The sequence below is a fragment of the Jaculus jaculus genome, chromosome 9 (assembly GCF_020740685.1).
Source record: "Jaculus jaculus isolate mJacJac1 chromosome 9, mJacJac1.mat.Y.cur, whole genome shotgun sequence".
NCBI classification, from domain to species: Eukaryota; Metazoa; Chordata; class Mammalia; order Rodentia; family Dipodidae; genus Jaculus; species Jaculus jaculus.
Window position 1 is genome coordinate 34,994,601 of NC_059110.1, and position 19,518 is coordinate 35,014,118.

Sequence of the window (19,518 nt, forward strand, 5' to 3'; positions counted from 1 at the left end):
GGGTGGGGGCACTGGCCATGGTTCACCCCAAAGGCATCCAGGCAACCAGGCTTTGGTGAGCATGTGAAGAGAGAAAGACACTCCCGGGAGAAATTTGAGCAGCTCCCTCCTTACCTGCTGCCATGTTGAAATCCCAGTCTGATCTAGTCAAAGGGAAGAAGGCATCAATGATAGCCTCATTATTGGTGGTATTCCCATCAGTGCCCAGAACCAATTTCCGGGCTTCAGTCTGGATTCTCTCTTTCCTCTGTAGTAAAGAGAATCTGTAGCAATTGTTGACAACCGTCCCAAGTTGGTAGGTGGGTGAAAATAATAGAATCCAAACGATCAATAAGTCCCTGCAGGTTTTTTTTTTTTTTTGGAAAATTTAGGAGTTTGCATTCTCCAATTGTAAAGATCACTAGTGGTGAATGGCCAGTAGTGATGTGGTTGATTACCATCTTGGTCTGGGGTCCCCATAACCCAGAGGGGGACTACTGTGGCCTCCGGGTCCAGGACTGGACTCTGAGGGGTCCTAATTTTAACGTCCTAAAGGTGGTCCATCAGTAAAGAAAGTGGGGTGGTCTGTGCTGTCCCATCTGTCCAAGCACACAAATAATAATTCCAACAAAGAAAAGGAAAAAGATAGCAAAAAAGTTCAGCTAGTCAGCAACTACAAAACCAAAACTGAGACAACAGCCTCTCCCATTGTCTCTACAGATAGTGGAATGAAATCCCCTCCTGGCGGGCCTGTGGCACCCAGGACCCATTGTCCAGACAAAATGGCCAGAGACTACAAAACCAAAACTGAGGCAATGGCCTTTTTGCAGTAGTGACCCAGTTGTCTCTACAGATAGGGGATTGAAATTCCCTCCAGGCAGGCCTGGGGCACCCAGGACCTGCCGTCCAAACAAAGTGGCCTTCTGGGGGTGCGTCCGCCCAACCACAATTTTCTGGTGAATGGAAGAACAAAGGACAGGATTTTAGGAAAGACAAAACACAGATGCACAACACAGAAACACACTTACCAGCCGGCGACCTGAGCTCCACATGTTGGTGGTCCTCGGGGGTTGTCTCTGAGGGGATCCAGGACGAGTCCCCAAATGCTATGCCCAGTTCTCTGCACCCCAGTGACCACCAAGGAGAACCAAACATGTATGCGAGGGCAAGGAGCTTTATTTTGGGCTTAAGCTCAGGCTCTTGACTTCACCAACACAGTGGATCCATACAAGAGCCCTGAGTGGTGGGAGGGTAGGGATTTTATAGGGATTTGAACATAGAAGAAGAGGATGGGTACAGGATTGGTTCATTTAAACAGTAATTGCACTTGTATTCTTCTGATTGGCTTAGGATTTTGGCAGGCAAAGTAGGTAGGCTGGGGCTAGGGGAATTGAAATTATCTATGGCTAAAGGTATACATGGTGTAATCAGTTTCCACTAACTGTTAAACCCACCCTTACCGGAAAATAAAAACTTAGACCTTGCTGGGAAATAGAAACTAAGGCCTACTGAGGACTCTGAAGCCTGTCATGGCGTCCATCTGGTTCCTGAGTCCTTCACTATCAGCCACCCTACACATTAGTCCTGGAGCTCATTGGTATCCTCCTGCACCCGGAGTGGTCACTGGCCATGGGCTGGAGGTTTAATAAGTGCCCAGCCATCGGACCTTATTTCAGCAGCTCACCCCTTTGTATGAAATCATCATATTTACATCAGAGACTGGCATGACGGCATTCCCACTCATTGATAGCATGGATCCCCATGGATTCATCTCTTACTGCCTGTTCCGAGATGCCACAAGATACATGGATGGACACCATGTGAAGGACATTTCATGTCTGAATCAAGACCCAGCTCGAGTAGTGTGGTGGACTGCATAAAGGAAGCCTTCCACCTACAGCCATACAATGGTGTCACCCTGAGGCCCTGGGATGGCAACTCTGATGACCAGGTTTTGTTGGACCTGCCTGCCTTCCTCAAGACAATTGCACTGAACCAAGTGGAGGATGTGAGGACTGTTCCAGAACACTATGCCCTAGAGGATGACTGACTGGAGGCCTTTAAACAGCGGCAGAGCTGGCTGGAGCAGGAGGAGCAACAGTGCCTGGCTGAGCTGTCCAAATCCAACAAGCAGAGCCTTTTTTTCAGCTCCCTCACCAGCTGTCTAGGTCTCCTTCCAAGCAGCCCTGATTGCTGGACCCCCTCTGACTCCGTTCCTGGGCCATATGTCCCCGTACTTCCAGAGCAAGGCTTGGGTGACCTTATGTTCAATAAAGTGCATCCCAGACGCCAACCTCCCCCATTAAAATTAGAGAAATATATATGATTCATCAATCCCTTTTCTTGATTAATATCCATATATATACATACATACACAGAAGAAATGCAATAAGTCTACAAAAGACGATTCATCAGTTCCCTTTCCATATATATGTGCAAACACAAAAGAAACAAGTCCTAAAAAGAAACCCTCATATTGACTGCAGCATTATTCATAACAATGTAAATGTTGAATTACCTAGTAGACACAGAAAATATATACAACACTCAACTTTCAACAGAGGAAAATGTGATGGTTAATCTTTTCACCTTGGCTGGATTGAGAGATGCCCAGAGATTAGTAAAGCACCCCAGTGTACATCTGTGAAGGTGTTTCCAAAGACGATTAGACGATGAGGGCTCTGACACAATGAATGATTTAATCCATTTGAGTAAATTTGAATAGCAGCAGGATTGTGGGAGGTGGTGGAACAGCTATAGAAGGTGGGACCTCGCTAAAGGATGTAGGTCATTGGGGGCAAGTACTTTGGGCCTACTCTGCTCTGTTTTATGTCCACCATGCTGTGAGCTCCTCCACCATGTCCTCTGCACCAGGATAGATAGACACCTCAGAAGTCATGAGCAAAATCAATGTTTTTAAATTGTTTATTTTGGGGCTGGAGAAATGGTTTAGCAGTTAAGCGCTTGCCTGTGAAGCCTAAGGACCCTGGTTCAAGGCTTGATTCCCCAGGACCCACGTTAGCCAGATGCACAAGGGGACACATGTGTCTGGAGTTCGTTTGCAGTGGCTGGAAGCCCTGGTGTGCTCATTCCCTCTCTATCTGTCTTTCTCTCCCCCTCTCTGTCACTTTCAAATAAATAAATAAAAATGAACAAAAAAATATTTAAGTTGTTTATTTTGGATATCTAGTCACTGAGATGGTAAATCACAACTATAGCGCTTGGTGGAAACATGGATGAGCTTAGACAGACATCATGCTAAATGAAATAAGCCTGCAACAGAAAGACAAATGCTGCATGCCATCACGTCTATATCCGATCTGAGGAAGTCAGTGTCACTAAAGCAGAAAGCAGAATGGTAGTTCCCAGGATCTGGTGTGGGAGAAATGGGGAAGTGCTGGTAAAAAGCCAAAAGTTCCCATTATATGATGACAGTTTTGGGTATCTGTGGTGATTTGATTCAGGTGACTCCCATAAACTTAGGTGTTCTGAATGCTAAGTTCCCAGCTGATGGAGATTTGGGAATTAACATCTCCTGGAGGGAGTGTATTGTTGTGGATGGGCTTATGGGTCTTATAGCCAGTTTCCCCATGCCAGTGTTTGGCACTCTCTTGTTGCTATGGTTCACCTTATGTTGGCCAGGGGGTTATGTCCACCCTCTGCTAATGTCATTGTTTCCCTTGCCATCTTGGAGCTTCCCCCTCAAGCCTATAAGCCAAAATAAACCTTTTTTCCTACAAGCTTCTCTTGGTTGGGTGATTTCTACCAGTAATGCAAACCTGACTGCAACAATAAAGTGGTACTGAGGAGTGGGGTTGCTGCTAGACACCCGACTGTGTGGTTTTGGCCTTTTGGAACTGATTTTCAAGAGGAAAGTGGAAGAATTTGAAACCTTGGCCTAAGAGGTGCCTTGCAGTGCTGTAAGTACAGCTTGATGGACTATTCTGGTCAGAGTTGAAAGACCTGAATACAATAAGAACTATGGACTGTGAGGTTTGACTTATGAGGTTTGACTTATGAGGGTGAAGAAGAGCTTTGCTTGGATTGGGCTATCAGTTTGTATGAAAAGATTGCTGTTATGCCTATGTTCTGAGAAGTTGTGCAGGGTTGCTTTGCATAGAAATGAACTTGTATGAGCAGAGGGACATGGCACAGAAAAAAAATGAAATCTTTGGGCCTGAGCTGCTACCTACTCACCTGAAAATTGTTTGAGATTACAACCTTTGATCCTGGGCCAGCTGACCTGCACTGGGGCAACAGGAAGAATGAAGACTCATTGGAAGGGGCCTGAGGGCTCAAGCAGTGTCCTGTTCTTCAAAGTATGCTTTATTCCCCCCTGGATTAACAAATTGGAACCCTACCTGGTATCGTGGAGTATAAGAAATGCAGGAAAGAGAGAGGCATTGAGTTTGCAACACTGTCTTGTGTTTTGGAAATGGCCATGGGCAGTATGAAGCAGGTTTGCTGGTTGCCTGCATGGAGACCCCGTGGGGCCATGAGGATGAACCATGGATTGCAGTGGAGACCCAGTGGAAATGCCAATACCATGAGATGGCTGCTAAGAAGCTGCCAGACCCAATGAAGTTTTCCAGTACTGTTAGTAGCCTAGCTGGAGGGGTGGAATTGGAATGCCAGAAACTCGTTGCTGGTTAGAATTATTGGACTTGGAGATCTGTTACTGGCTAGAGTTGTTGGACTTGGAGCTACAGTGTTTGATTTTTGCCCTGGTTGGTTTAAATCTTGTATTGGTTGAATATTTCTTCGTTATGCCCAATTCCATCTTTTGCAGTGTGAATGTTTATTCTGTGCCATTATGGGGTTTTTCTGAGGTTATTTTTTTTGGTATTATGGCTCAATTAAAACATCTTGGACTATGGGGATGTATGAACATTATTGGGATTGATAAAAGCTATGGGGACTCTTAAAGTTGGACTGAATGCATGGCATTTAAAATCATGTATGTTTATCAGTTTATGGGGGGCAGGGGTGGAATGTGGTAGTTTGATTCAGGTGTCCTCCATAAACTTAGGTGTTCTGAATGCTAGGTTCCCAGCTGATGGTCCACCTTACGTAGGCCAGGGGGTGATGTTTACCCTCTGCTCATGTTGTCGTTTTCCTGCCATCATGGAGCTTCCCCCTTGAGCCTGTAAACCAAAATAAACCTTTTTATTCCCACAAGCTGCTCTTAGTTGTGTGATTTCCACCAACAATGCAGATGACTGCAACAGTATTCAATGCACTTCTTGGTGACTTTACTTAATAACAATGTTTGAACTTAAAAACAGTGTTTGAACTTTGAAGAGAGGAGACCCTAGGTATTTTCAGCAGACAAAGACTATGTAAGGCAGTGGATAGGGATACCAGCTTGATTGTAATAATCTCCACAATGTTTGTATATGTCAAGTTATCATACTGCATATCTTAAATACTCACAATTTTATTTGTCAACCATACCTCAATATAGCTAGCAGGAAGATCAAGACTTGAGTGGATTCATCTAAATCTCCAATGCACCATTATTCCTTGTAGGAAAAAGCTGACTAAGGTAGAAAATGAGCTAATTGATGTACCTTTTACACTACCCATAAATTAAGTTGGGGATGAGGGGCCTGTGAGAAGGAGCCAGGACACAGAATATGCACTGGCTGGTGACTACCAATAATGGAATATTTGAATTGTCCAAGACCCCAAGAACACACTACTGTTGCCAAATGGATGAACATGTCCATATTCAACCTCTTTCAGAAGCTGTCAGCAAGAAGAGCAAGGACTATGGCAAAAAATGCCAGCAGTGGGCAGCCATGGAGGTACTGACCTTGAAGTGCTAGGATTGCAATATGCAGCCAAGACCCATGTGTTAAGGCAAGTGATCATGGAGAACAGTGAAAACTCAGTGGATTGAAAATCCACTTTGAATCCAGGATTGTACATGGAAGCAAATCAATGGACTCTGGAATACTCTTGGACAGTAGCTACAAAATGGATTATCCAGAAATGGGTCTATGTATAATAGTTAACAATAAGAATTTTCATAAAATTATTGGAATGACAGCTTGGACAGGAACATATATAGACACAGCAAACCTCAGAGAAACATTCCTGAACTTGAAATATGAAGTCAGACATAAAAATGATCTCATATGTAAATAAATTGAGAAATTAATGCACTATGTTTCTAAAGAGGATCATACCAAGAGAAGTAGCTTGGTTTGTGTAATTCTAAGCCATGGTTATGAAGGAATAATTTTTGGAACAAAAGGACCTGTTGACCTGAAAAGATTAACAAGTTTCTTCAGAGGAAATTATTGTTGAAAGCTAACTAGAAAACCCAGACTGTTCATTATTCAGGACTGCCGGGGTACAGAATACGATTGTGGCATTAAGACGGACAGCAGTGCCAATGATGACATGGTGTGCCAGAAAATACCTGTTGAGGCCAACTTCTTGTATCCATATTTAACAGCACCTGATTATTATTCCTGGCGAAATTCAAAGACTGGATCCTGGGTTCATTCAGTCACTTTGTGCTAGACTGAGACTGTATGCAGACAAGCTTGAATTTATGCACATCCTTACTCATGTTAACCAGAAGCTAGCAACAGAATTTAAGTCCCTTGATTCCACTTTTCATGCAAAGAAACCGATTCCAAGTACTGTGTTCATGCTCACAAAAGAGCTGTATTTTTATCACTAAGGAAATGGTTGATTGTTTTAGTTTATATACCAAGTGAGAAAAAATGTGTCAGTGATACTTTTATTTCAAATCTGATGTTCCAGATGGTACTGTGAACCACTTTCCTAGCAATGGAACCACAGTGAAGCCACCTCAAACTCAACATCAGGTAGTTAAAATTCAAGCTAAGTAGGAACCAGTAAATGTGGGTAATGGTACTATCATTGTAAAAGGAAATTATAACTATACATTTTTCATAGTTAATGAAATTTGGTGATGCTATTATTTTTCAAGTAATTGTGAGGAAGTTAAACATTGCAGTAGTGAATTTTAATGAAACTCCCTGTGCACATCAGTACTGTATGTTATAGTGTTTGTTAAACTATAGAGACAATGCTGAGGAATAATGTCTCTTGGAACTTGAATCCATGGGTGCAGTCAAAAGCTTGTAACTTTATTTTAGAAGTGATGTATGGAAATGATGAGTAACTGCACTTTTACATTAGTTATCATAACACATGGTTTTGTGATGTTTATCATGGACATGTCTCTGTTGTAAAAAGGGAGAAAAAAATTATGTTTGCTACTGGGAAAGAAGCAAAATATTATGAAAAAAAATGTATGAGCAAAATGAGTTGATTCTTTTAAGGCTTTTTAATCATTCCACATTAAAGGGCATAACTCTAAGGTGCTAAGATCTGCCAGCATATTTCTTGTTTGCTCTTGTATAACTCAGCTGAGATTTACAGCCCAATAAGATATCTAAAGAGCTATTATGTACAAACCGCAGACTGCTGATAATTAGAGTGAAATAAAGAAGTTCTACAAAAATGCCCTTTGTGCCATGGACAGTATAAGGTGAGGAAAGAACAAGAAATGGATGAGCTGGGCACTCCTCAGGCACAACTGTGGACACAGCTTCAGAAAAGGGCACCAGCTGATCCCATCACAAGAGAGTACTGGCCTGTGTGGAGGGTGTCCCCAGAAACAGGTCACCGTGTGAGAAAGTAAACCAGATCTATAATGTCTGAAGTGGGGCCTTCCCACATGTGATTGTAAGGTTTGAATGTTAGGTCAGGACAAAATGGAGTCAGTAGGATGGTGACAGAGACATTGGGAAGAGGGTCATCCACATTCCTCAAGGAACCACCCAGCCATTGTCCCTTCCTTGCCTAACAATGCCCCTGGTCTTGGTTTCCTGCCTCCTAATCTCCCACCTGGTCACTTCTGGTCTCACACCCTATGGCCAATGTAAAGAACAAAGGAGTTCTTTTCCCTTCTTCACCTTCCCCCAACTAAAGAGCTCTATATAGCCTTTGTAATCTCAAAGTTGGATATGATAGGTTCTTGAGAGTCAGTCCTGGCAGCTCTTGTTTTCCCCAAATAAAAGCTTCCATTTTTGCCTCAGAGTGGTTTGCATGGTCTCGTTCACCCCAAACCTTACATCTGGTGCTCATAACTTGGAGGAAGGCCTCTGGTTGCCCTCTTGGGTGGCCATACCTCCTTTCCCTTGACCAGACCACCGAGCTACTGTTTGACCCTCTGAAGGCTTCAGACCATCTCTGCTGCTTTCACAGCCACTGCAGTCCAGCCTCGCTCTACTTCTCTTTTCCATCTCCTCCCTCCTTCTAGGTAAGTGTCCCTCTCAGGTTGGCATGCTGTTGGGTTTAATCCCTTCTTGAGGAAGCTGTGCCGGCATACCAGGCTACACCTCTTGGCCACTTTTGAGCCCTAACCCCAGGTCTCAAGAAAGATGTATTCTCAACACATTGGATCTCTTGCTGTCTGGTCTACCATACCCTAAGGGGTGCCTTTTGGTCTGGTTACTGTCTTGGGACACTCCTTCCCCCTCCCTCCTGTCCTTTCACCTCCTGAGCTCTCATCTTCCACTGCTAGCCACTTTCATCTTCCACCGTCATCCGCTTTCACCATTGGGAGCACAGTCACCCTCTTTGCCCACTAACAGGCTAAATAGCCAACAGCTGTACAGCCTCTGCCTATGTGGGAGGTGCAGGCTCCATTCATTCTGATGGGCCAGAGTGTCATACTGGTGTTCTGTATAAACCCAGCTTAAGCCCTGGTTTAGTTTTCTCACCCTTGCTTTGCTCTTTCCCCATCTCCTTAAGAACTTAAAACTCTAGGACTCTTGGATGGCATCTTATCTTTCTCTGCAGCTCTTCCTGGCCACCATATAAGCTGGTCCAAATGGCCAGAGAATGTGACTTTTGATTTCCAAATTCTCACTGATTTAAAAACTTCTGCCAACATACAGGCAAATGGTCCAAAACATGCTATTTTTCACTCTGTGTGAATAGCCTACTCTCTGCTCTACCTGCTTTTCTCACCAGGTCCTTCTAGCCACCTCATCCCAATGGCTCTTCTGGCTCCTCCCACCCCTTCAGCTTCTCCTGAACCTCTGCCTGGCATGAAGATTTGGTTTTGGTCTTCAGAATTGTAAATAAAATAGAAATTTAAGATGGGAATGTATAACCTCTGAAAAATGAGTACATGAATGAATCACTATGTGAAAGGGAAATGGTTGTCTAGAATCTATATGAAAAATGTACTTGAAATGAATCTGTGTGTGGGGATGTTTGTTTACAATTTGTATGAAAACTGCACTTTACATGTATGTGCGTATATGAGTACGTATGGGGTCACGGCCCTAAGGCTGCAGAATGATTTCTGTTCTGAGCAGTGCCATTTCACTGTGAAAGGTGTTCTCCACCAAGCCCACTGTACTAGATGACACAGCCAATTTTTACTGCTGAATGTCCCCCAGAAAAAAACACTAAATGTAATTAAGATCACAGGAAAAAAAAGAAAAGAAAAAAGCGAGATTCTCCTACTCTTAAAGAGTTGTAAAATTACAGGATTAGAAAAAGTGGTGGTGCATGCCTTTAATCTCAGCCCTGGGGAGGCAGAGGTAGGAGGATTGCCATGAGTTCGGGGCCACTCTGAGACTACATAGTGAATTCCAGATTATCCTGGACTAGAGTGAAACCCTACCTCGAAAAACAAACAAACAAACAAACAAACAAAGCCTTGTGGCCCTGAGGAAAGTCTAAAGAAAGCTATTTCTTAGTTTCCCTGCCTTGCAGAGTCAGGGGGCTGCAAGCACAGGGAATCTCAGGATCCTGGCCCCAGCATGATGATGAGTAAATGCCAAATCACTATGAACAGATGGGGACTTCTTATAAGAAATTTGTAATTGTTGTTACATTTATTTTATCTTTCTATGCTTCTATGAAACTACTAACAAACAACAGCCTCGAAATTTATGCTAAAATTTTGAAGTACCTGATACTAAATTTGTAAAATAAATTCAAAACTATCTAATGATTTTCAAATCTGCATTCATATGTTTTAAAAATTTGTTTCAGGAAAGTTATAAGAAACAAAGTTCCAAATTCTGTATGTTTATTCTGAGTAAATATTCGAAATCTAATCTCATCAACTCTTTCTTTAAAAAAATTATTTCAAAGGGCCTTTTGAGGGGAAAAAAAGAGGCCATATTAAAAGTGTTGTGGCAAGGACAACAAAGGTTTTTGTTGGTAGTTATGAGATGAACTGATAAAGAAATTAAACTGGAGAAAAAAATCTTTACATGATGGATGTTAAATGTTTGATAAAAAAAAGATTGTTAGGGAGTGGTTACAAGGATTGTAAAGTAAAGTATGTAGTTGAAGGTATGAGTAAAGTGTGAGGTTCAGGAGTGACCATGGAGACCACTCTGAGGGAAAGATGGGAGCTTTTATTTGGGAAAAACCCAAGCTGCTAAGTCTGACTCTTAAGAGAGGAGCAGCCAACTCTGAGAATACAGATAGTGAGCTTTATAGGGCTCTTCAGTTGGGGGAAGGTGAGGAAGGAAAGGACCTCCTTTGTTCTTTATATTAGCCCTAGGGTGTGAGACCAGAAGTGATCAAGTGAGAGATAAAGGGGCAGGAAACCTAGACCTGGGCATTGTTAGGCAAGGCAGGGATAAAGGCTGGGTGATTTCTTTAGGAATATGGATGACCCCCTTCCCTATGTCTCTGTTGCCTTGCTGCTGTAACTCCATTTTGTTCTGACCTAACATTCTAGCCTTTTGTTAATGATAAGATAAGGTTAATTCTTTCATGCTGACCATAAGGATAGGGGCAAGAGGAGGCAGGGGGCATTTTGGGATCAGGGGAAGAGTAGGAACAGAAGAGAGTTTATGTTTGAGAGTGTCCATTGGGGTGGGAGTGTACTTACCCCTGGATGAGATAGGGTAAGGGATAAGGAAAGAGGGGGCCCAAGGAATAGCTCTGATGCTGGCTAAAGCAAGTGGGAGGAGCTGGGGTCAGGGTAGTTCAAGTTAATCCAGGACAGGCAGAAGCAGAAGACTTGAGTTAATGTTAGAGTCTAACGTTGTGAGTCAGTATCGGACAGGGGAGCCTATTAGTCCAAATCATTGTTTGTATTGTAGTTATAGTTTTCTCATTGGGTGAGCAAGACCGTGTATATTTAGCATATTTTTGGAGGTCAATAATGGCTCCATAGGAGAGACTTTTAGGGACCTGTGAGGAGTTCTATGACTCTCAGCATTGTCATCTCCTAGAATAACTGAAGGCCGTGATAACCAGGTGGTCCTTCCTCTTTTGGGAAGCCTGGAGGACTGATTTTCCTTCAATGTGACTCTCCTATTGCAGATACACTGACTTGGAATTCATTTCAGGGTCTCCACATCCTCTCTGATCAATAAGATAGGAAACTTACCAGAGGCTAAAAGTTCAAGTGTCCCATCATCTCCTGTTGCCTTTTGATTGGGAAGCAGGTGCCAAAATATTGCTTTTTCTTTTAACTCTAAGGTTTCCAATTGAGTTTGGTTTCTACATATGGCTATTAATCACATAAACAGATTTGTAAAAAGGGTGCAGAACATATCTGGTTAGCAAAGTAGATCTGGTTAGAGAATGACATAATAGTTTTAAATCATTCTGATTAATTTTTAAGTTTAGTTGTCAGGTAACAGTGTAAGCTATATCTGGGTCATAGAAAGCATACACATTGTATTTTTTAAGTATCTGTCAGTTATCAGTATAGGCAGAACATTTTAGTAGCCCTGAAAACAATATTTTTTTCAAAGTTTTTGTTGTTGTTGTTCATTTTTATTTATTTATTTGAGAGTGACAGAGAGAGAAAGAGGGCGAGAGAGAGAGAGAATGGGCGCACCAGGGCTTCCAGCCACTGCAAACGAACTCCAGACACGTGTGCCCCTTTATGCATCTGGCTAACATGGGTCCTGAATAATCGAGCCTCAAACTGGGGTCCTTAGGCTTCACTGGCAAGTGCTTAACCACTAAGCCATCTCTCCAGCCCCTGAAAACAATATTTTTATCAATAACTTTAAGGTTAGCCAGGCGTGGTGGAACACGCCTTTAATCCCAGCACTCGGGAGGCCAAGGTAGGAGGATTGCTGTGAGTTCAAGGCCAGCCTGAGACTACAGAGTAAATTCCAGGTCAGCCTGAGCTAGAGTGAGACCCTACCTTGAAAAAAAAGAAAAAAAGATAAAAAATAACTTTAAGGCAATTGATTCAATCTAGAAATTGGATGCTAGGCAAAGACAAGACGGGACAAAATCTTAGCACCTGTGTTTGAAAACCACTTTGGTTGTCTTTATATCAATGCAAGCATCAGCAAAAACAAGTTTTAAGTATCAATATCTCTATAAACAATGAACTTTACATACCATAAATAAGACAACTAATTAATTGAAATTTTGACTGAGACTGATTATACATAGCTCAAGAATAAATTAAAACTTGGTCATTTTTGAATTACATTAGAGACAATATGACAGACACAAAGTAATTTCTTAAATAAGTACCTTTTATCATTGAACAATTTTAAGTCTTAATTAAAGAAATATTCATTACTATTACATGAAGCTTAGACAAACTATATTAACATTGTTTGTATGCTGTTGGAGACGAGGAGATGAGCCCTGAACAGATCTTTGCCCTGAAATAACCTCTGCCCTGAGATAACTTCTGCCCTGAGCAACTTCCGACCTTTCCTCATCCCCCCACCCTGCCATACCTGATTCCATCCCCTCACCCCGCCACACCTAACTAATTAACATCCTGCCTGGTGACTGCAGAGACGTGAGAACTATACCGGGAATTCTTAGAATAACTGCAAACTGTCCTAGGCCAAAGGCCAAGAAGATTCTGTAACTTTCCACCACCTGCCTCCTCCAGCCCCCCCTCACCCAAGACCCTAACCCTAACCCTTAAAAAGGCCGCTGTGGCTCAATAAAATTGGACTCTTGACAAGTGTACATTTGCTTGAGTCCCTTCCTCTCTCTCGCCCATCTTATTTCAGGTTGGGGTCCTCCTCGCCCCCACGAATAACGAGGTCCCGCGGGTCGGGACAAGTGGCGCCCAACGTGGCGGCTCGAGGCACGGACTCCTACCGGACGGAGACCCCCAGTTCAGCGACCTCCGGAGGATTTGTTAAGTGGTCACCGCTTCTCCACCCAAGAAGACGGCAAGACCTGGTAAGTTTTCCCTCTTCATTCCGTCCCATCAAGATGGGCCATTCATTGTCTAAAGAGGCTTCTTTCATAAAGGATTTAAAAGCCTCTCTCAGAGAGCGAGGAATACGGGTATAGAAAAAGGATCTTATACAGTTTTTTATTTTTGTTGATAAGACATGTCCATGGTTTATGATTGATGGACTTAACATTCATCCCAAGAAATGACAAAGGGTCAGTAAAGAATTAAATCAAAACTTACTACTGAAGAAATGGCAAAGAGTCGACACCTCTGTCTCCTGCGTGAGATATGTGTCGACCCCAGAGCTCTGGTTTCCTAACTAAAGCCTCATGCTTTTGCAGCAAGTTGGGTCTCCTGTGTGTCTTTGGGTGCGTGCTATCTCGAGACTTGAGTGAGGGTCTCCCTCTGGGGGTCTTTCAATTGAGAGCTCGTCCAGGGATTTGCACGTCTACCCAGGACTCCGGAGACCCCCTTGGAGGTAAACAATGTAAATGTCTGCAGCGCTGCTTGTCTGAGTGCTTGTCTGAGTGTTTGTCTGAGTGTTTGTCTGAGTGATTTCTGTGATTTCTGTTGCTCTGATCTGTTTTAATTTCGGTTTGGGCAGCTGTTGTTCAGGACCGTGAGGACCTGACAATGGTGGTTGGCAGGACCACAGGCTGCAATCCTGGGGGATGCCCCAGGATCTGAGGAGAGTCAGGGTGGCTGACAGTCTCCTATCTGGTAAAGGAAGATTGTGTATTTCTCCTTCAGGAGAAACCACAGAGGCATCTTCCATCTGAAACTGCATTTGGTTTGCTGTTCTGGACGCATCGGAGGTGTCACAGTTTTTGGTTTCTTTTTGTCAGTATCTATTTTGTGTTTGTTTGTGGACTCTTGTTTCTAATTATGGGACAGACTATGACGACCCCCCTAACTCTGACGGTATCTCATTTCTCTGAAGTTAGAAGTAAGGCTCATGACTTATCTGTAAAAATTAAAAAAGGTAAATAACAGACTTTCTGCTCCTTTGAGTGGCTGCCAGAGGGAGCATTTGATCTAACCATTATTTCTGCTGTTAAGAATATTGTTTTTCAGAAGGGACCCATTCTCACCCAGATCAACAGCCATACATCCTGGTCTGGGAGAGCCTAGTGATGGATCCCCGGCATGGGTCAAGCCCTGGATCCACCCCCGCCACGGTCAGGCTCCCGAGTCCTGGCAGTGGCCCAACAAGCCACGAGAAAACCAACCTGAGTGGCCCCAGACCCCTTGGCTCAGCCCAAAATATATCCTGAAATAGAGGACCCTCCTGAGTGGCCCTCTGCCCTGATTCCATCTCCCCCACCTTAGCCCCCTGCTCTCCCCGCTCCAGCTTTGCCCAAGGGAAGAGGAGATGGGCCCACTGCAGGGACTAGAAACTGAAGGACCTGATTCCATCGTACAAGCCTTTGGTCCTTCCCCTGACCCTAGCATGTCTCAGGCCCAAATGAGCAGCCTACCTAGCTCCCAAATGAGATTGATGTGGGATTCCCTCTCACCTGACCTGAATGGAATTACAACTCAGCAGAAGGTAGGGAGCAACTGACAGTCTACCGCCAGGCTCTGATGGCAGGTCTCAGGGGGGCTGCTCGCCGCCCCATGAATCTGGCTAAAGTAACTTCCCTCTATCTTTTTAGAATGCTTGATGGAGGCTCACTGGAGATATACTCCTTTGGCCCTACTTCTCCGAGTCAACAGGCAGCAATAACAATGACATAGATAAGGCAGTCCGCTCCAGACATTAAAAAGAAATTACAACATCTGGAGGGTTTACAAGATCTAGCTTTGACAGACATAATTAAGGAAGCTAAAAAGGTTTAGCATAAGAGAGAGAGAAAAAGAAAAGAAAGACCAAAAAAAAAAAAAAAAAAAAGAAGCCGAAGAGAGAAAAAATAATGGGAAAAGGAGACAAGAAAGGAACTTAAATAGGATATTGGATACAGTGATAAAAAAAAAAAAAAAGCATCAGGATCAGGAAGACTTAGACAGCCAGGGTACCTGGGCAACAGGCAAAAAAAAAAAAAAAAAAAAAAAAAAAAAAAAAAAAAAAAAAAACCTGAGGGCTTTAGGAAGCCCCTTGAGAAGGATCAATGTATGTATTGCAAGGAAAGAGGATCTTGGGTTCACGAATACCCCAAAAAGAAAAAAAACTGGGAAGGAATTTTTCAATGTTGGGACATAGAGTGCTTGTTAAAAATGTCTTTTGAGTGGTACTTAGATCAGAATGTTAATGTAGATGAAGATATGTGGATGTGAAAAAAAAAAAAAGAAAAGAAAAAAAGAAAATTTTCAGGCTGAAGTATGTTGGGATAGTTTGCTTGAGCTTTATCAAATTTAAGTCATGGGTAAAACATAAAATTGTTTTATGTTAATAAAAATTTCTGTGGTGCATGAAATCAATAGCTATCAAGTTTAAGCCAAAATCATTGGTTGTCAAATAATGTTTTTTTCTTTCAAAAAGATTTATCAAGGGTTATATTAATATTTAGCTAGCTGTTTGGGCTCAGAAAAGACCAGATTCTATTCTGTTATATGTAAAGTAACTGTCTCAATTTTGGCATCTTAAGTCCAGTGCTTATAACAAAATTAACCCTTAAGACATATTCCCTACTTTAGGGCACAGCCTCATGCTCAAACAATGGTTCTGTTTCCAATGTTCTCTGGGTAATTTGTACCCATACAGGTATCTGAACTAATCAAAGATGTTTTCACACAGGTGCTAAGACCTTATACTGTCTTACTTGTTTTCTAGGATAAATAAGTTAAGTTTGTAAATCAACTGGTACTGTTTTCAAGACTGATAACAGGTTCTGCCTATACTTATAAATGTTGGATATTTAAAATGGGAGATGTGCCTACTTTCTATACCTCAGATATATGGCTTATGCTACCACAGTACAACAAAAATTTTAAAGATCGGACAAAATGATTTTAGAAGCCCTGTGCCATTCTTTAGTTAAGTCTATTTCAGTAATTAAATGTGCTCCATATGTATGTACATCCAAGCTGGTGTAACTTCCTTTCTAAGTGTGTTAATCACCTATGTAGAAGCCAAAGCCAATTGGAATCATCGGAGTAAAAAGTGTCAATATTTTGGCCTGTGCTCCCATGTCATGAGGCCACTGGAGACGATGGGACACTTCTACACTGGCCCCCTGGTAAGTCACCTGTCTTCCTGAGCAGGGAGGATATGGAGACCCAAACAAAAGTGGTGTACAATGTAAAACAGGAGAGTCACAATTGAGAAGCAATCAGTCCTCCTGACTTCCCAAAGAAGGGAAAACTACTTGGCCAGCATGGCCCTGACTCATCCTAACAGGCCAAAGACACCAGTAAGCTATGGGGCTACTCCTGTGTCCCTAAAGTCTCTTTGGAGAGCCATTAATGACCTTCAAAATTAATCCTTAATTAACTTTTGGCTATCTGCAAGGTCTTAAACACTCAGAGAAAAATGTATAACCAAAGATAAAAAATAGCTCTTTATTATTAAGATTAAATGTTATGTATATGTTTCTAATAACTCTGCTAGCATCTCATCTGTTTTACAAGCCATGTTAAATACTACTGTGCCATTTAATGAACAGTTCTGAAAGAAAATCTCAGCCAGCTCATCCTCAGATGGTCCTGAGATGATCCAAGCCTGTCTACCTGGATTCCCTCGACCTACAAAAAGACCAGTTTGCTGTGTGTTCACTTCTCAGTAACTCCTTACTTTTATTCTTTCTTTCCAAAGTTATCTTTCAAGATTATCTTCCTACACTCTGGGGTACATTAAAATAGTTCCCCTCTCTAGGAGAGATTCTCTAACTGCAACAAGTCTCCACTTCGTGTCCCATTCAGCAGGAAGTAGTAAATGATCTGATGTCTTCGACCCAGCCCCCTAAAGCAGTTAGAGTGTCTTCTCATGAGAGGGAGAAATAAAAGGGAAATAGACTGTCTATACCATACATTCCTGTTGTCATAGATAAAGTTTACTTAAAATAAGTTTATTTAAAGTTCCTCAAATAAAATTATAGAGCTTGATTGAAATGCCATACAGATTAAAAGTTCTAGGACCTCCCTTTTATGAGGGAATTGCCATCCTTACATCTCCTGTGTCTACTAACAGTGCAGAGGGATTATTCTGGCACTCTGCCCCAAAGGGGGGTATTACTCTTACATCCATTTCCGGCCTCGGACTGTGTCTATTAGGCCCTGATATGCTCCCTCCTCTGACTCTTGAACCAGTATGCAACCAAACTGCTATTATCAATGACTCCTTTATATATACTAAAGCCCCTAGTAACTCCTATCTTGCTTGTTCCACGGGGCTGACTCCCTTTATTGTCAACAAGGACTTTTTACAGACTAAGGACTATTGTGTTGTAGTTATAGTTTTGCCACGATTTTTCATTCATGATTCTGAAAGTTTTACAACTACTATAGATCAAGGCATTGCCATTAGACCAAAAAGAGAGCCTTTAACTGCCCTCACCCTGACTGTGCTCCTGGGACTTAGTGCTGCAGGGGCTGGGACAGGTATTGCCTCTCTGGTAACCACCCAACAGCATTTTTCACAACTCAGTGCCTTAGTGGACAGAGATCTTAACCTCATACATGAGGGGATACAAGATCTCAAAGATTCTTTGGCCTTGCTCTCTGAGGTTGTACTTCAAAACCAGAGAGGGCTAGATTTGGTGTTCTTAAAGGAAGGGGGACTCTGTGTAGCCCTCAAAGAAGAATGTTGTTTTACTTAGATAAGACTGGGCTAATACAAAATAGCCTTGATAAAGTTAAAAGAAATCTAGAGGATAGAAAAAGGACTCGAGAACAACAAGAATCTTGGTATAAAAATTGGTTTTCCACATCTCCTTGGCTAACTACTTTGCTTCCCAGTCTTTTAGGCCCTTTTGTTGGATTCCTTTTGCTTATCTCCTTTGGCCCCTGGGCCTTCAGACGACTAACCAGTTTCATTAAGCGTCAGGTAGATTCTGCAATCAAGCCAGTGGAAGTCCACTACCTCGACTCGCCACAGAAGAAGCATCTGCCGCTGACCCGCCAAAAGAACAAGACAACCCCCCATCTCGACCCTTAGACTTTACCTCCCTGCAAAAACCCACCCTTGGGTGGAATTTTTGGTCCCGCCCCTCCGAATAATAACTCAGGTCTCCGCGACCCTGCATACTAATTGGCTACCAAACATATTTCCTCCAGGATCCTTATGGGGCTTTGACGGTCTTGTTGAGAGCAAAATGCATTACATTTCCACAAAGTGAGTGGTCTGGTAAGTCAGCGACGGAACGGGTGGCTAAGTCTCGACCCGCCTAAGACAGGACGACCTCGCCGAGAGGAGGCCGATCCAATGACGGGTAAGGGTCCAGCACTGCCCTTCTAACAGGCTCAGACCCCGTTTGTGCCCCTTGTTCTAAGGTCAATCCAAATGACTTTATTGAAATCAATGACCTATGAGTAACAGCGCTCAACCTACTTTGGGGAACGCTCACTCGCCTCTCTGATGTCAGGTTACTGTCAGGTTGCTCCTCTGGATCCATTTTTACTCTTAAACAAAAATAATCGGCCACCAAAACAAGCCCTTCTTTGGGACATCATTAAGGGGTCGCGGTAACCTCCCTATCCTGGTCCTTGTATACAGAAGAGGGGGAGATGTTGGAGACGAGGAGATGAGCCCTGAACAGATCTTTGCCCTGAAATAACCTCTGCCCTGAGATAACTTCTGCCCTGAGCAACTTCCGACCTTTCCTCATCCCCCCACCCTGCCATACCTGATTCCATCCCCTCACCCCGCCACACCTAACTAATTAACATCCTGCCTGGTGACTGCAGAGACGTGAGAACTATACCGGGAATTCTTAGAATAACTGCAAACTGTCCTAGGCCAAAGGCCAAGAAGATTCTGTAACTTTCCACCACCTGCCTCCTCCAGCCCCCCCTCACCCAAGACCCTAACCCTAACCCTTAAAAAGGCCGCTGTGGCTCAATAAAATTGGACTCTTGACAAGTGTACATTTGCTTGAGTCCCTTCCTCTCTCTCGCCCATCTTATTTCAGGTTGGGGTCCTCCTCGCCCCCACGAATAACGAGGTCCCGCGGGTCGGGACAGTATGCAGTAGATTTTCCTAAGACATGGGGAGTTTTTTTCTAAGAACAAAAATCATAGCAAGTCACTTTTTATAAGAATTAGATTATAACCTCAATGATTATAATCATCTAGCAAAACCAGCATGCAGAAGACAAGAACCATCTTAAAAGTCACAGAGATTTAGTCAGGCATGGTGATGCATGCTTATTGTTAGCTAAGCATCATAGACTTTGTGTAAACCCAGTTAG

General features: G+C 42.9%; 2 pseudogenes; both read left to right on the forward strand.

Moving 5' to 3' along the window:
* Positions 1–5,523, forward strand: part of LOC101609528 — a 31,188-nt pseudogene extending 25,665 nt beyond the window's left edge.
* A 328-nt stretch (positions 5,524–5,851) lies between these two features.
* LOC101602756 lies at positions 5,852–6,673 on the forward strand (annotated as a pseudogene).
* Positions 6,674–19,518: the final 12,845 nt, after the last annotated feature.